The following is a 14,434-nucleotide window of genomic DNA, read 5'->3' as shown; positions in this document are numbered from 1 at the left end:
CTTAAGCAAGCCCTCAGCTGCCTTCCTTCCTTCTTACTTACAACCAGTCCAAGGGGTGGCACTGCCTGACAGCTTCCTCCTCTGTCGTCTTAGTGCTGCCCTCCCTGAATGCAACAGGAAGGACGAGCCTGGCTCTGGAGGCACTTATTGTTGGTCTCCCTGCCTTCTGTCCTACCAGAACCAATGGGCACCAACCACGAATAATGAACTTCCTGCTTTCCTTTCCTATTATGCTAAGTCCACCTGCCTTTTATGCCATGTGTTCACTCTGCCCTCAGGATTGTGGGAGGAAAAACCAAGCTTCTGGGCTGTGATTAGGGGGAAAGGTCTGCTCAAGCTTTTGTTTATTAAGATAAGGCAATTGCACTGGAGAAGATTCCCACCAGTCAGAACCTTTTCTGAACTGATCAACAGAGTGTTCTGCTTACACGTTGAGCCAATAGCGACAAAGTTGTCACAAACTGGTTAACCAGAAGAAATTGGAAAAAAGCACAGGACCATCAGCATTGCTGGAATCCAAACCTTTGACAGAAAGAAGTTTCCGGTGGTAAGAGCAGTTCGACAGTGGAATAGACTTCCTTGGGAGGTGGTGGACCCTCCTTCCTTGGAGGTTTTTAAACAGAGGTTGGATGACCATCTGTCATGTATGGTTCAGTGGAAATTCCTTCATTACAGGGGGTTGGACGTGATAACCTTTGGGGTCCTTTCCAGCCCTACAATTCTATGATTATAGGGCACTCCATACAGTGGTAACTCTGGTTAAGAACTTAATTCGTTCTGGAGGTCCGTTCTTAACCTGAAACTGTTCTTAACCTGAGGTACCACTTTAGCTAATGGGGCCTTCCACTGCCGCCGTGCCGCCACCACATGATTTCTCTTCTCATCCTGAAGCAAAGTTCTTAACCCGAGGTACTATTTCTGGGTTAGCAGAGTCTGTAACCTGAAGCGGCTGTAACCTGAAGCGTCTGTAACCCGAGGTACCACTGTATTTCCTTCACTCTCACTTTCTCTCCCACCTTCATGCCAGCTTTATTTTTACACTGTAAAAGAGACATAGCCTTATGAAAACAAGACCTGACCAGGCCCAAGCCTATTACAAGGCCGAGGTCCTTGCAAACCCCATGCTGCTTCCACAGAATCTGGTTGGACAAGACAGCTACCATCTGGGAGAATGTGGCCACTGCCCCTGCTTTGAGTTTTCCGTATACTCCGAAGAAACGGCTCCGTGCTCTTGTTCCTAAGCGCAAAGGGTGTTGTGAGGATTGATGCTGACAGTGTACATTTGCAGATGCCACCATATGGGTCTGGAAGTAAAAAAAAAATTAAAAAATCCCACAAAAAAACTAGTTGCACTGATGATTCCCTGCACATGTAGGAGACAGTTTGCATTGTTGGCACCGTCCCTGCACAGAAACAAGCACAGCTTAGCAAAGCTAAGCAGATGGCGCTGGATCTGGTGCCAGGGAACCACTGAATTAAAGGTTATACCCACCAGGTTTGATGCTGTGCCAGTTTGAATTGGTACAGAAGCTTCGGCCCACCTGCTTATTGGCCTCATGACATCTGGCATCTTTTTTTATTTAATTCTTTTTTTTTCTGACTGGGCTAAATGCAGTAGAAGGTTGGGGGGGTAGTTGTTTTAAAAGCTACTTACCAGCAAATGGGATTATAAAAGTCCCAAACATCAAAAACAAGAATACCGAGCTGAACATAAGCTATATTAGTAGTTATGTATTCATAATGTATTGGTGAAGACTTTTTTTTTTAAAAAAAAGGAAAGAATTGAACAAAATTTCATTTTGCAGTATTATTTCATTGGCTTGATGAGTGCTGCTAATGAACTCAAGGAAATATTGGGCATTTGACTATCTTCTTCTTCGGCGATCACTCGCAACCGAGTAAGATTGTCTTCCATAAACACGGTTTTAACAGTGAGTCCGTAAGTGACTATGGAGGCCAATTCTGGATCCACAATTCTGCATTTGACTATATACAGGACATAACAAGTGGGCCCTTATATATCACAGTACATAAATGATAATTAAGGTATAGCTAAACATTACAATAGGGATGCGGGTGGTGCTGTGGGTTAAACCACAGAGCCTAGGACTTGCCGATCAGAAGGTTGGCGGTTCAAATCCCTGCGATGGGGTGAGCTCCCGTTGCTCAGTCCCTGCTCTTGCCAACCTAGCAGTTCAAAAGCACATCAAAGTGCAAGTAGATAAATAGGTACCGCTCCGGCGGGAAGGTAAACAGCGTTTCCATGTGCTGCTCTGGTTCACCAGAAGCGGCTTAGTCATGCTGGCCACATGACCCAGAAGCTGTACGCCGGCTCTCTCAGCCAATAAAGCGAGATGAGCACCGCAACCCCAGAGTCAGTCATGACTGGACCTAATGGCCATGCGTCCCTTTACCTTTTTAAACATTACAATAGAAATGTGCTATAGGACCAGCCATACTACTAGGCAGAATGAGGCTACTGCCAGCCAGCATGACTAATGGTGTTAACTCCATTGGCTATTCCTCCTGAGCCCCCTACTGCAGGTCAGAGATGTGTATGCCACTAAGCTGTGTGTGTCCCATAAAGCTAGCCTGCTGCTCTCAGAAGTGGTAGAAGACATTGCCCCACCTTCAATCTCGAAGTAAAAATAAATCAACAGCCTGGTTGGCTTCTGTAAGTAGATCTGAGGAAGTGTGGGTGCCATCTTGTTTTTTGTCTTAGGCAGAAATAGTTTTTGGGCCAGCTCTGATGGACAGATAAATTAGCCGGCTGGATGACTTGCTGTACACAGATGAAGGGGACAAATATCAATGACACTGATTGATCCATATCAGACTCAACCCAGGCCTAGTGAGAGACAGGAGTTTGAGCTTTCTGCATAAGTTTGGGGTCCAGAAAGACACACACACACACACACACACACACACACACACACACGATCTGCTCCAAACCTGTCATGTGTCCTACTTTACAGAGGACAGTCCTCCATGAGTTTTCCATCAACTTTTGGCATTTGGACAGCATGGGAAACAGATATTCAGGTCACCTGGCTGTAGCCTTGCCCACTATGGTGAGATGCACTGAATGTCTTAAATAGCAGTATTTTCTAATATAAATTTGCTTCTGTGCACATAAATAAGCACCTGCAACTTTTGTGCAACTTTTATGCTTTCTTCAGAGAGCCACCATATCTAAACCGACAGGACCAAATCCAAGGATCCATGTGCCCAATCCAGTTATTTCTCTTACCCAGCGCTAAGATAAGGCTATCTAGTGAGTGGTCATGTTTTCATCGACCTGTAGAAGTATTTCCAATCTGTTTGTTATGTTTGGGGCTGGTCTTTGATCCTGAAGCAGCCAGAGCACCCTTCGCAGCTACGTAACGTTGCCAAGGTCACCGTAAATCCCATGATATTGTTCCATTTACGCTGCTATGGGGACTGTAGCTGTTGTGCAGACTGAGAATGTTTATATATCTTGTCCTCCAGGAATGTCAGATCCTGCTCTCTTTTTGGTGTGAAATGAAAGCACCCAGCTGTACAGCATTCTGGCAATGACTGCTACCTGCAGAAGTAAGGCTGAGTTTATAAACTCATCAAGAGTATATTGACTTGAAAAAGAATCTATACAACATGGCTTTTGAGGGCTGGGGGGAAACCACACACACAGGCAGCCTGAATAATTGTAGGAAAATCTTTGAAGATTTATTAAATATCTGAAAAGCGGTGACATGCTTCTGGTGTCACCTGGAATACCTGGAGGGGACAGGAATTATGTGAGAGCTGAGCTATCTTTAAACAGATCTATGATATTAAACATCCTTAAAACGATAAAAAAGGATTTTAAATAATTAAAACAATAAAGGCAGAAGTTGAAACTGCTCTGCATCCTGTAACCTCCTCTTCTCTGCAAATGGCCTTGTGGAAAATAATAAGGAGCTTATTCCAAGATTGGCGTTATATGTCTTTTTCAAAAGGCAATCAGACCACTACTGGAAAATAATACACAGATTTCTCATCAGTTATATAGACTTAGCTATATTATCAGCACATGGATAAAAAAATGTTTGGGATATGAGCACTGTTAACAACACAATCCTATACCTGTGTACTCAGAAATAAGCCTCAATGAGTTCTTATTTCAGCATAAGTGTGTATAGGGTGGCAGCATAAGTCTTAGGAATTCAATTGTGCACCAAGAAAAATGGCAGAAGAAATAATTGGTCTGCAGTGCAGTAACAAATGAATTAAACCTGCACTGTCTAATCCAAGACATGAACCTATTGCATATGCTTAGAAGCCCCTCTACCAATAAGCAAAAACACCCGCCTGAAAAATGGAGGGGAGGAAATGGCCACCTGGAATCTACTGTAGTCTAGTTAAATTTCCATGTTCCAGCCTACAACATTGGGATGGGAGAAGATGAGATTCTGTCTTCTTCAGATCTCTCAAGGCATCAGAAATCCAATTCCTTTTGGCCATAGGCCTTTTTTTAAAAAAAAAAACAATTTTTGAATCAGTCCAGTTAGTAGAAGACAGATTGTCTGTTCCTGGATTTGGGGGAGGGAGTATCTATAACTGAGAAAAAAAAGTGGTCTACAGAGCTGGCACCTGGGGGGGGGGAGGATTGGGGGGAGGCCCTTTTTTAGCAAGTGGCCATAGAAACCAGCTTCTAGGGGCCAATTTTCCTTTGGCTTTCCCAATAAAATATTTGCCCCACCCCCCAATTGATGGCCATTGCCATTCAAATGGTGTGCATGTGCCACATCATGTGATTGATTATGCAGGGTGGGGCTTACTGCCCCCCATATTTTATTCAAGTTGGCACCCCTGCAAGTGACAGTCAGTTCCTCTCCAACTTTTTTTATTTTATTTCCACACAGATGGGAGCAGGGTTTACCCCTAGAAGAGGATATGACTGTAACAATGGTGGCAGAAGTGATGTGGTGGTAGGTAGCCACCACTGCCGTTCTCCACAAAACCATGTGGTGTTGCAGAGGAACCCTGTTGATATTTGCAATGGTAGTTGTGGGGTTGTGGGGACTGGGGGACAGGGACCAGGGCAGCATCCACAGTGGTGGGCTCTCGGCAGCTGCCCAGTGATGCTGTGTGCCAGTGCTGGGCTTGTTTGTTTAAGACTTTATGAGTTCAGGATGTGGTGAGATTTGAACTTGGGTTTCATATCTCCGACTCTTCTCCACTCTGCTGTACCAGCACCTAATTATTTTGTGGGCAATCATGGCCTTTTTCAAATGCTCTTAAGAGCATTTAGGCTCTTCTGTGTTATGCCAGACTGGAGATGGTAAATAAATATCATACACATCATCATGTAGAGACACCAGATGGCTACTCTTTTTCTTTTATTTGCTTTTTTTAAAAAAAAATATACAGTAGGGTGAGAGACTTGTCAGTTTGCCTTGATCACCAGCAGTTGTTTGATGATCAAGTAGCATTATTTGTTCGGACATTCATTTCATGCCTTTTCATCCAAGTATTTTCTCTTAAATGCAGACCTTTCTTTTACTGTGATCTCTCACTCAAAAGCAAATGTATGCCATACGATTTCCTGTGGCTGGGCTTTCATCTTAAATTCATTCACAAAGCAGTACAGTGGTACCTCGGGTTAAGAACTCAATTCATTCTGGAGGTCTGTTGTTAACCTGAAACTTCTTAACTTGAAGCACCACTTTAGCTAATGGGGCCTCCTGCTGTCGCTGCGCCGCCACGGCACAATTTCTGTTCTCATCCTGAAGCAAAGTTCTTAACCCGAGGTACTATTTCTGGGTTAGCGGAGTCTGTAACCTGAAGCGTCTGTAACCTGAAGTGTCTGTAACCCGAGGTTCCACTGTATAGAGATTTTTGGACGCAATCCAGCAAAAATGAGTTGTGGTGACTCATGTCACACTGAAATTAATAGGACTCGAGCATTTGACCATGCATGTTAGTTTCACTGATTTCAATAGGACTATCAACTTGACTTTCTCTGAACGGTGTGCCTGGTATCTAGAAAGACAGTGCTTCCTTTTTGAATCAGCAGCTGCACACTGATGAAAGGAGTGTTATGAGTATGGAATTATGCATCTTTTCAAAACTACAGTACTTGTTTCAGTCTTCAAGGACATTAGTAATGTAGGCAGAGGATGCATGTTTCTCCTGAGGTTGTTTGTTTAAAACATTTCTTTTTCTTCTGTCAGCCTGTTCAATTTAGTTACAAATGAACCATTTGTTAGGCAATGGTAGGCACACATTGCCCAGGCAGGCACATTCTGTGGCTCATGAGTGAGGTGGTAATAATTCAGATGGACACTGGTGTTGGGTGAAAAACTTTATTGACTGAACAGCACAGTCAGGTTGGCATAGCAGCAGGGCAAAGATAAGTTCCTCGTTCCAATTAACCCTTGCTGATGGGATGGCATTTAGCTTGGAGTTTGGAATAACCCAACTCCCTCCACCATGGGAGTTATCCGGAGTTGGAAGTGACCAAAAGGGTCAATCTAGTCCAACTTCTTGCAGGACTGCAATCATAGCTAAAGAATCCCTGATGGATGGCCATTCAACCTCTGTTTAAAAACCTCCAATGAAGGAGAGTCCACCACCTTCCAGGGTAGTCCATTGTTGAACAGATCTTAACATCAGAAAGCTCTTCCTCTTGTGAATTGGAAACTTTCTTGTAACTTGAATCCGTTGGTTTGAGTCCTACCCTCTGGAGCAGCAGAAAACAAGCTTTCTCCCTCTTCCATGTCACAGTCCTGGAAATAGCGATCATGTCACCCTCAGTCTTCTCTTCACCAGACTAGACATGCCCAACTCCTTAAAAATATATAATATAAATATTAAAATATAATTGTTTTTAGTAGTCTCTATAAGAAAATATTTTAGCTGTTTATAGTGTGGTTCAGTATATATTTCTTTTGTAAATTGCTTTGGGATGCCTCATTAGAAGTGATTCAGAAATAAAGCAAATGCATTGATTTTGTTGTTTTACTGATTCCTGGGAGTATAAATATATTTTAACTGAAGGGGCAGGGTATAAATTGCATGATATATAGTCATCTGCCAACTATGCCTTTCCATTGACTTACATGGGACAAGTAGGTCAGCCTCCATACAAAAGACACAAATCTGTCACTTGAAATAGCAACAGCAGAAACCAAGGGCTGAGCATTTAAATCTCCCAGGACAATTTGCCACTGACTGGGCTGAAAGTCATAATTTTTCAGCAAAGGGACAGACTGGCATGGCACTGCTGAACGCCTATTGACACCTTCAAACACATTCACTGGATGTGCCAAACTGGTGAGTAGAATCGAGCCAACTCATTCCACCCCAGACCTCCAAATATTCAGCTAGATGCATGAGAAAAGTCAATGCATGGTTTGGGATCCTGATTGTTTTGGGTTCCAGATTGTACAGAAGCATCTATACACATAGGGTTCTGTTCACAGCATTTGCTGAACGAATGGAAGCCAAGAATAGGCTCAGCAGGCATGATCCTCCTCATCCTTAACATGTGTTCAGTGAATGCATTGTGAAGGTGCAGGCAGGTATTAAATTTAGACTTAAATAAAGACAATCCCCTTCATGGATCACTGCCTTGTCATGGCGAAGGGGCTTGAATAACTCAGAGAAGCTATGAGCTATGCGATGCAGGGCCACCCAAGATGGACAGGTCATAGTGGAGAGTTTTAACCAAATGTGATCCACCTGGAGCAGGAACTGGCAAGCCACTCCAGTATCCCTGCCAAGAAAACTCCATGGACAAAGACAACAGGCATATAAAGATGGTTGGACAGAGTTCTCAAAGCTACCAGTATGAGTTTGACCAAACTGCGGGAGGCAGTGGAAGACAGGAGTGCCTGGTGTGCTCTGGTCCATAGGGTCACGAAGAGTCAGACACGACTAAATGACTAAACAACAACAAAAGACAATAGAGTGGCTGGGGAGGCCCAGCCAGATGGGCGGGGTATAAATAATAAATTATTATGAATAATAATAATAATAATAATAATAATAATAATAATAATATAGTTTCTTCCCCTTCTACTTGAACTCCAAGTAGAACTGCTTAAATTAATGATCACGGCTAACTGAGCCCATTAATTTCAATGGGCTACTGTGAGTAAACATTAGTTGAATACAACACAAAGTATTTAAACATTGCTTTTCAGAGTCCCAAAGCCGCAAACATAAAATGGAAGCACACAAAAAATACATTAGACACATTGAAAGGTGTAAAATCCCATCAAAACAGCTGCTTTTGAATCACAGAAGCCATTCGGGTAAAGGCAGTCTTTAAAACAATAATCAGCTTTGAGGCCCAATGAAAAAATCTGTATTGTAGGCACTAAGCACAATGTATTCTGAACAGAGATGCACCATGTATTCACAATTGTGGGGCCACCACCAGGAAGACCTGTCTTTCAAGGCCACCAACCAAACCAGCCTTACCAGCAGTCACAATGAGCACAGCAAAACTCAAGATGATTTTATTATTTCATCATCACTGTTACTATAAATACATTATTATGCATTTAAAGTTTTACACACTGTTCTTCATGCGTTTCATGGCCATTTGCCCCCACATCACCCCCCCCATATGTATCTATATATCTTGGATACATACCATATTTCTCCGTCTATAAAATGCCCCCATGTATAAGACGCCCCCTATTTTTGGGGACTCAGATTTAAGAAAATGGGGGGAGATGGTCCAGAGTATAAGACGCCCCCTAATTTTTGACATTATTTTTTAGGGAAAAAACCTAGTCTTATACATGGAAAAATACGGTATCTTGTAGCTGAGGATAACATATCATGGGCTCAAATCCATGAAAACTTATGCTGCAATAAAACTGTTCATCTTTAAGGTGCCCTAAAAGTCTCTGTTGCTTCCGCTCTGTCTTTTACCTTCATTAGTGCACAACAGCAAACACCCTGCTTCTATTTTTGTTATCCAGAATATAATTCCTATTAATGAATGGTATGGGACAGATGTATTTACCTCCTTTCATGGAAGATTATGCCTACATGAACACAGTTTCCTCATTATTTTGGTAGGTTGGATTTAATATTGCAAGTTACAGAGTGCTAGTTTTTTTATAGACTTTCTTTACAATTGGAATGGCGGACAAATAAAAGGGAACATAAAAAGGGTCATTTGTTTTTGAAAGTTTTACTGCTACATTTACAGATAGTTCATGGAAGTGTAAAAATACCTGGGCCCATATTAGTTCTGCCATATATTCTAGCTTTCTTCCTTGTTCAAATCAATCAGTGGATATATATATATATATATATATATATATATATATGGTGGCGGGGGGGGGGGGGAGGAATGGGAAATGAGAAAAGAAAAGAAAAGAGGCTTGTTGGCTTATTCCCCCAACACTTACCGGTAGTAGCCAATAGTTTAAGGTTGTTTTCTGTCTTGCTAATATCTTAATTTACTTTACCATGAATCTGTAAAGTTCACATCTTCATAGACCCTCAGTCAAGTATTTGAAGTCTATGGGCACAATACAGTCAAAGGCAAGTATTCTTATATTCCTGTAATTGCAGTGGGAAAGATTCAAGGAATATAGCAATGCTTGCCTTTGCTAACCTGGTGCCCTCAAGATAGCAAAAGGTGTGCCAGAAATTGAACTACTTTATATACAAGGGTGCCAACTTGAATAAAATATTGGGGGCCCGAAGTAAGCCCTGCCCCACATGATTTATCACAAGACCCAGCACACATCCACACCATTTGAATGGCAATGCCCATCAACTTTGGGGGGCCCTACCACTGCCCCCCTCAAATATTTAATTGGGGGGGCTGAAGGGACCTTGTACCCTAGAAGTTGGCTGCTATGCAGCTATCCCATACAGGGATCAAACTTGCAACCTTGGCATGGGAGTTGTAGTCCAACAACATCTGGGGAACCAAGGTTGAAGAACACTGTTATATCAGAGTTAACAGGACCGTAGCACTGATTTGCATCACAGGAATTAACACCAGAGAACAGAACCTAGTTTTTGATATGGCACCTGCTCACCAGCGATCTCTCATTGCTGCAGCAGCAAAGTCAGTGAAATTTTAGTATTTTCAAGCATTTAGCAAAGACATTTGGTACAAATATAGCAGTGTGGCACAAGCAGTTCCTCGCTACGTGTTTATCTTCTACTCCAACAAACAGCCTCTGCTTTTGCTCCTGCCTGTCTGTTTCCCTTCCAAACCTGTGCCAGTGAGCTATTGTGGAGGAATATGGCTGTCACCAGGCTGCTACATACATACATATCCGCTAGGAGGAAACTATAAAAAAATTAAAGTTTTAACAAGGAGAGCTGCCACCACTGCCTTTGTTGATAAGCTCCCATACTCAGAAAACTACTCAATTTACTGTCATTTCCCCCAAACTAGGCTATTTTTTACCCTTCTACCCATGCCAGTACAATGAAAATAATAAAAAGTTTCAGCTTAGCCTTCATCATTTCTACTGTTTCAGTAAACAAATTGGACACAATCCCCAGTCCAGCAAAAGCTGGGTATCTGGTCCAACTGAAATCAGTGGGAGGTGAATACTCACATCTTCCTATTAATTTAAACAAGATGTTAGCATCCCTGTATCCCTCTCAGTGTTCAGCCCCCTTAATAAGCTTACTTTGCTTTAAAAAAAACCTAGACAATTTCCAAAGCATAGCATTTCCTTGCTTAGCTCTGTGTTTTGTTATGTACATTACTCAGCCATTTGACATTATCAGCTGCTGGGAAATGTGTGGTGTTTATGAGCTTAGCATGTAATTTTTGAATGCCCCCCCCCCAAAAAAAAGAGAGGACATATTAATGACACAGAAGACAGTGCTTTGACATTTTGAAGAAAGTAGCTTTTGGACACTGCAGACTAAATAGGCTCAGAAGAAGGAACTGCACCCTGTCACATAAATCCTGCTTAGCGTTCAGATTACTGACCCAAATGCCTCCTTAGGTCGATTGTGTCAATCCAACTGCCATGCATTCACATGATGTGCACAGGCATTTTAATAGTCCCACTTTTGCATAAATATAATCAGTGGCTCCGCTGTAGAGCCAGCGATTCAGTGAAAGGATATGGGCAGATTCTCCTGTCATGCCTCCTGACCTAACACAAAACATTTGAAGCTATGGCAGATTGACCTTTTTCTTTCTTGCCTCTTCTCTCCCTGCTTGGGCACATTATGAGTTGCTCTACATGTGAGCTGTGTCTAATCTGCTTTGAAACTAGCCTTTCCACCCAGGGCCACCTCAAGACGTTTTGCTGCCTGAGGCAAAGCATAAGATGGTGCCCTCCCATGACACAAATGGAAGCCAACTGGATTGGTGGTGGAATTTGACTTCTACACTGGTGGCGGGTAACTGTAACCAAGATGTCACCAGCAGGTTAGCCTAGTTAGCATAGGAGAGGTTATGTGTCACACACAGCTCCGTCTTCCAGCATCCCACCACCACTCCTGCAACACCTCACTGACCTTCTCAAACATCTCCAACCCAAGGCAGCTGCCTCACTCTGCCTAATGATAGGAGTGGACCTGTTTCCACTGTCTGAAGCTGGTGCTATTTTTCTAGGAAAAGAGGTGCCGGAACTCACCATGAACACATCCCTTGTTCTCTTATAATAGTAATGGCGGCTTCTTGAGAGGTACCAGAATTCAGTTCCGGCGAGTTCCTGCTGAAAAAAAGCCCTGTGTGAAGCTAAGTAAACAATTAAATAATTTCTTAAAAGAGAGGTGGCAAGTCTCACATTTGCTTGGAAGACACAGCCTCTGGTCTTGGAATCAGGCTTTTATCAAGTCAGGTGATTGGTCTATTTTGATTGGCATTTGCTCTCCAGGATCTCAGATGTGGTTGAGTTTTCCAGCTCTTCAACCTGAGATCAGTTGATTAAAGATGAGGCCTGGAATCTTTTGCATGCCTTTGTTCCACCAATGAGTTGTGGTCCCCTGGAGCCAAAAACATCTGCCAGAAAGCTGTGATTACCCTGGTGATGTGGAAAGTGCTCTCTGTACATGCTCAGATAAACTCTTTAAAAATCAAATATGTCTGTGCTGGGTGCAAGTACTGCAAAGTCTATATATTTGAAAATGCTACTCTATTCATTGGAAAACAAGAACAAAAACCACCTGCAATCTTTCAAAGGGCCAGCTTTGTAAATGAGCATTTCCCTTTTCTTTTTCTTTTATGTACATAAAAGAGCATGGTTATATGTATTTTGATGGGCAATTAATTGTAAAGGCTTACTGCTAAAAGATTTACTTGAAGTTCAGCAGCATAATAATCTGTTGGGCATTTGCTATTAATCATGGTTGTTGGCTCCTGTCTCTGCTAATTAGTACACTAACTTATTATTAAGTCTCTTAAAGATTATATGAGATCTGGGCTCCGTTACTCTGAATTGCTATGGGAATGAGAACATTCAAACATTTTATTGCACACCTTCAAAGACTATGGCAGATTGTCTTGGTTTCTGGACCGTTCTAATCTACATCTGACAAGAACAGATACATATCTCCCAGTATCCACTCTACCCATCCATAATTATAAATGAAGGCTCTTTATTGTGCAGCCTATAGTATGTCAAATCAGTCATTTCTGGCGCGCTGAATAAAGGTCTCTGAGCTCAATAATTCAAAGTGACTGGTAGAGTAGTAAGTGAAGTTTTAAACAACAGTAGACAAGTTGATTAGAGCCTTTGGAGATGCATGCTCTGAATAAAAGGATAACCTTTGCAAACTTTGAATACAAAGCTTTCAAATGAATTTCATATGAAATATGGAGGCACAGAGAGGCACTATTCAGGAGGGCTGATTAATTGAGTCACAGTACTTTGTAAACGTTGGCAATGCTGGGGGGGAATGCATTGATATGCTGCATAGCCACACCGAGATGACAAGATCGACAGGAAAGGCTGAACCGAGAGGAACAAAAGTGGCTGTGTTGAACACCTCTGGAGATACTCAGGGTGAGTGAAATGCAAAGCCAAGATTTAAAAAATATTACACTGCTGTTACTGCACACAGATGGAGGAAGGAAAATTCCTGTTCGGATCCATTAAGTGGTTTAAGATGTGCAAATAGAGGTTTCTGGAGGGAGGCGAGCATTACAAGCCACCTGGAGCATGTGGTAGAGATTGTATCCATCAATACAGCAGCTGGGCTGAAATTATAAAGAGCACTGCTTTTCATCACGCTTATTTTTAATGCATACATTTCTCCTGTCACCGGTACTCTGGAGGCAGGCGGGGGAAAAACGGCAACAACAAATACAAATGGTACCCATTAGCTTATATTCATACTTGTGACAACAGAAGCTAGGATCCCACCACTACAGTAAACAATGAATATTCATTTATTTAGTAGCACTGCGCTGAACGTTCTCCAGTTGCGACTTACAAGAAGAAACCAGCAATTTTGTGATGGCTTGGGTTTTTTTCCTTGGGGAAAAAATGTTTACGATTGCATGCGTATGTATTTCCCTATAAAATTAGCATTATGTTCCAGGCTGCTGCTGCTGCTGCTGCTGCTTCAGTGCCCTGACGATTCTGCCTGCCCTGCCTTCCAGGATTCATCACATGGGTGACTCCACCCAATCAGGGGTCACACAGTGAGTGGGGCAGCTTCACATCCTAGCCAATCAAATGTTGCTGCATGATGATGTCACAGAGGACCAGTAAGAACAGATAGACAGCTGAAGACACCATCATATGCCTTCTCTCCTGAGTCACCTGGACTGACCCCCTCCCTCACAACGGCAGCTGTGAAAGATATATATATGTAGTTCAGTTTCTGGTGCACGTTTTCCCAAGGGCTTGGTAATAACAATGAAAAATAGAAACAAAGCACGGGCACATAAAGCAAATTTTAAATGACACTGTTGAACTGCCAAGGAGGACGTTGATCTGAACCACTGTTCTAGACCAGAGGTGGGGAACCTAAGGCCCGTGGCATGAATGTGCCCCCACAAAGCCTCTGCCCCACAAAAGTTACCCCATGCCCCTTGCCTCACTGGTCTGGCTTTGTACCCTGAGTGTTGTTGCCAGGGTGGAATTCATATTTGTGCTCTCAGCATGTCTCTTACTTTTCTGGATGGAGGACAAAGAGGAGTGTGTGTGTGTGTGTGTGTGTGTGTGTGTGTGTGTGTGTGCAGAATCTAGCCGATGGAATGAAGATAAGAATTACATTTGTCACTCTGCCCACTTTTGCCTCCTGCTCTTCCCACCATTGACATGTGGCCCCTGGAAAGGTATTTTGCCCTCAGGCTGAAAAATGTCCCCTGCCCCTGTTCTAGACCAATTGGACTCCAAGGCATGAAAGAACCAAGCTCCTTTGGCTTTCTGTAGGTCCAGCCACACTGCATAATGCCCAGGAGACCAAAGGGATTCTGTGCACCTATCAAAGAGGCTCCTTTGAGAAAAGTATGTAT

The sequence above is a fragment of the Podarcis cretensis genome (assembly GCF_951804945.1).
Source record: "Podarcis cretensis genome assembly, chromosome: 7".
NCBI lineage: Eukaryota > Metazoa > Chordata > Lepidosauria > Squamata > Lacertidae > Podarcis > Podarcis cretensis.
Note: the sequence above shows the minus strand (reverse complement) of the source record.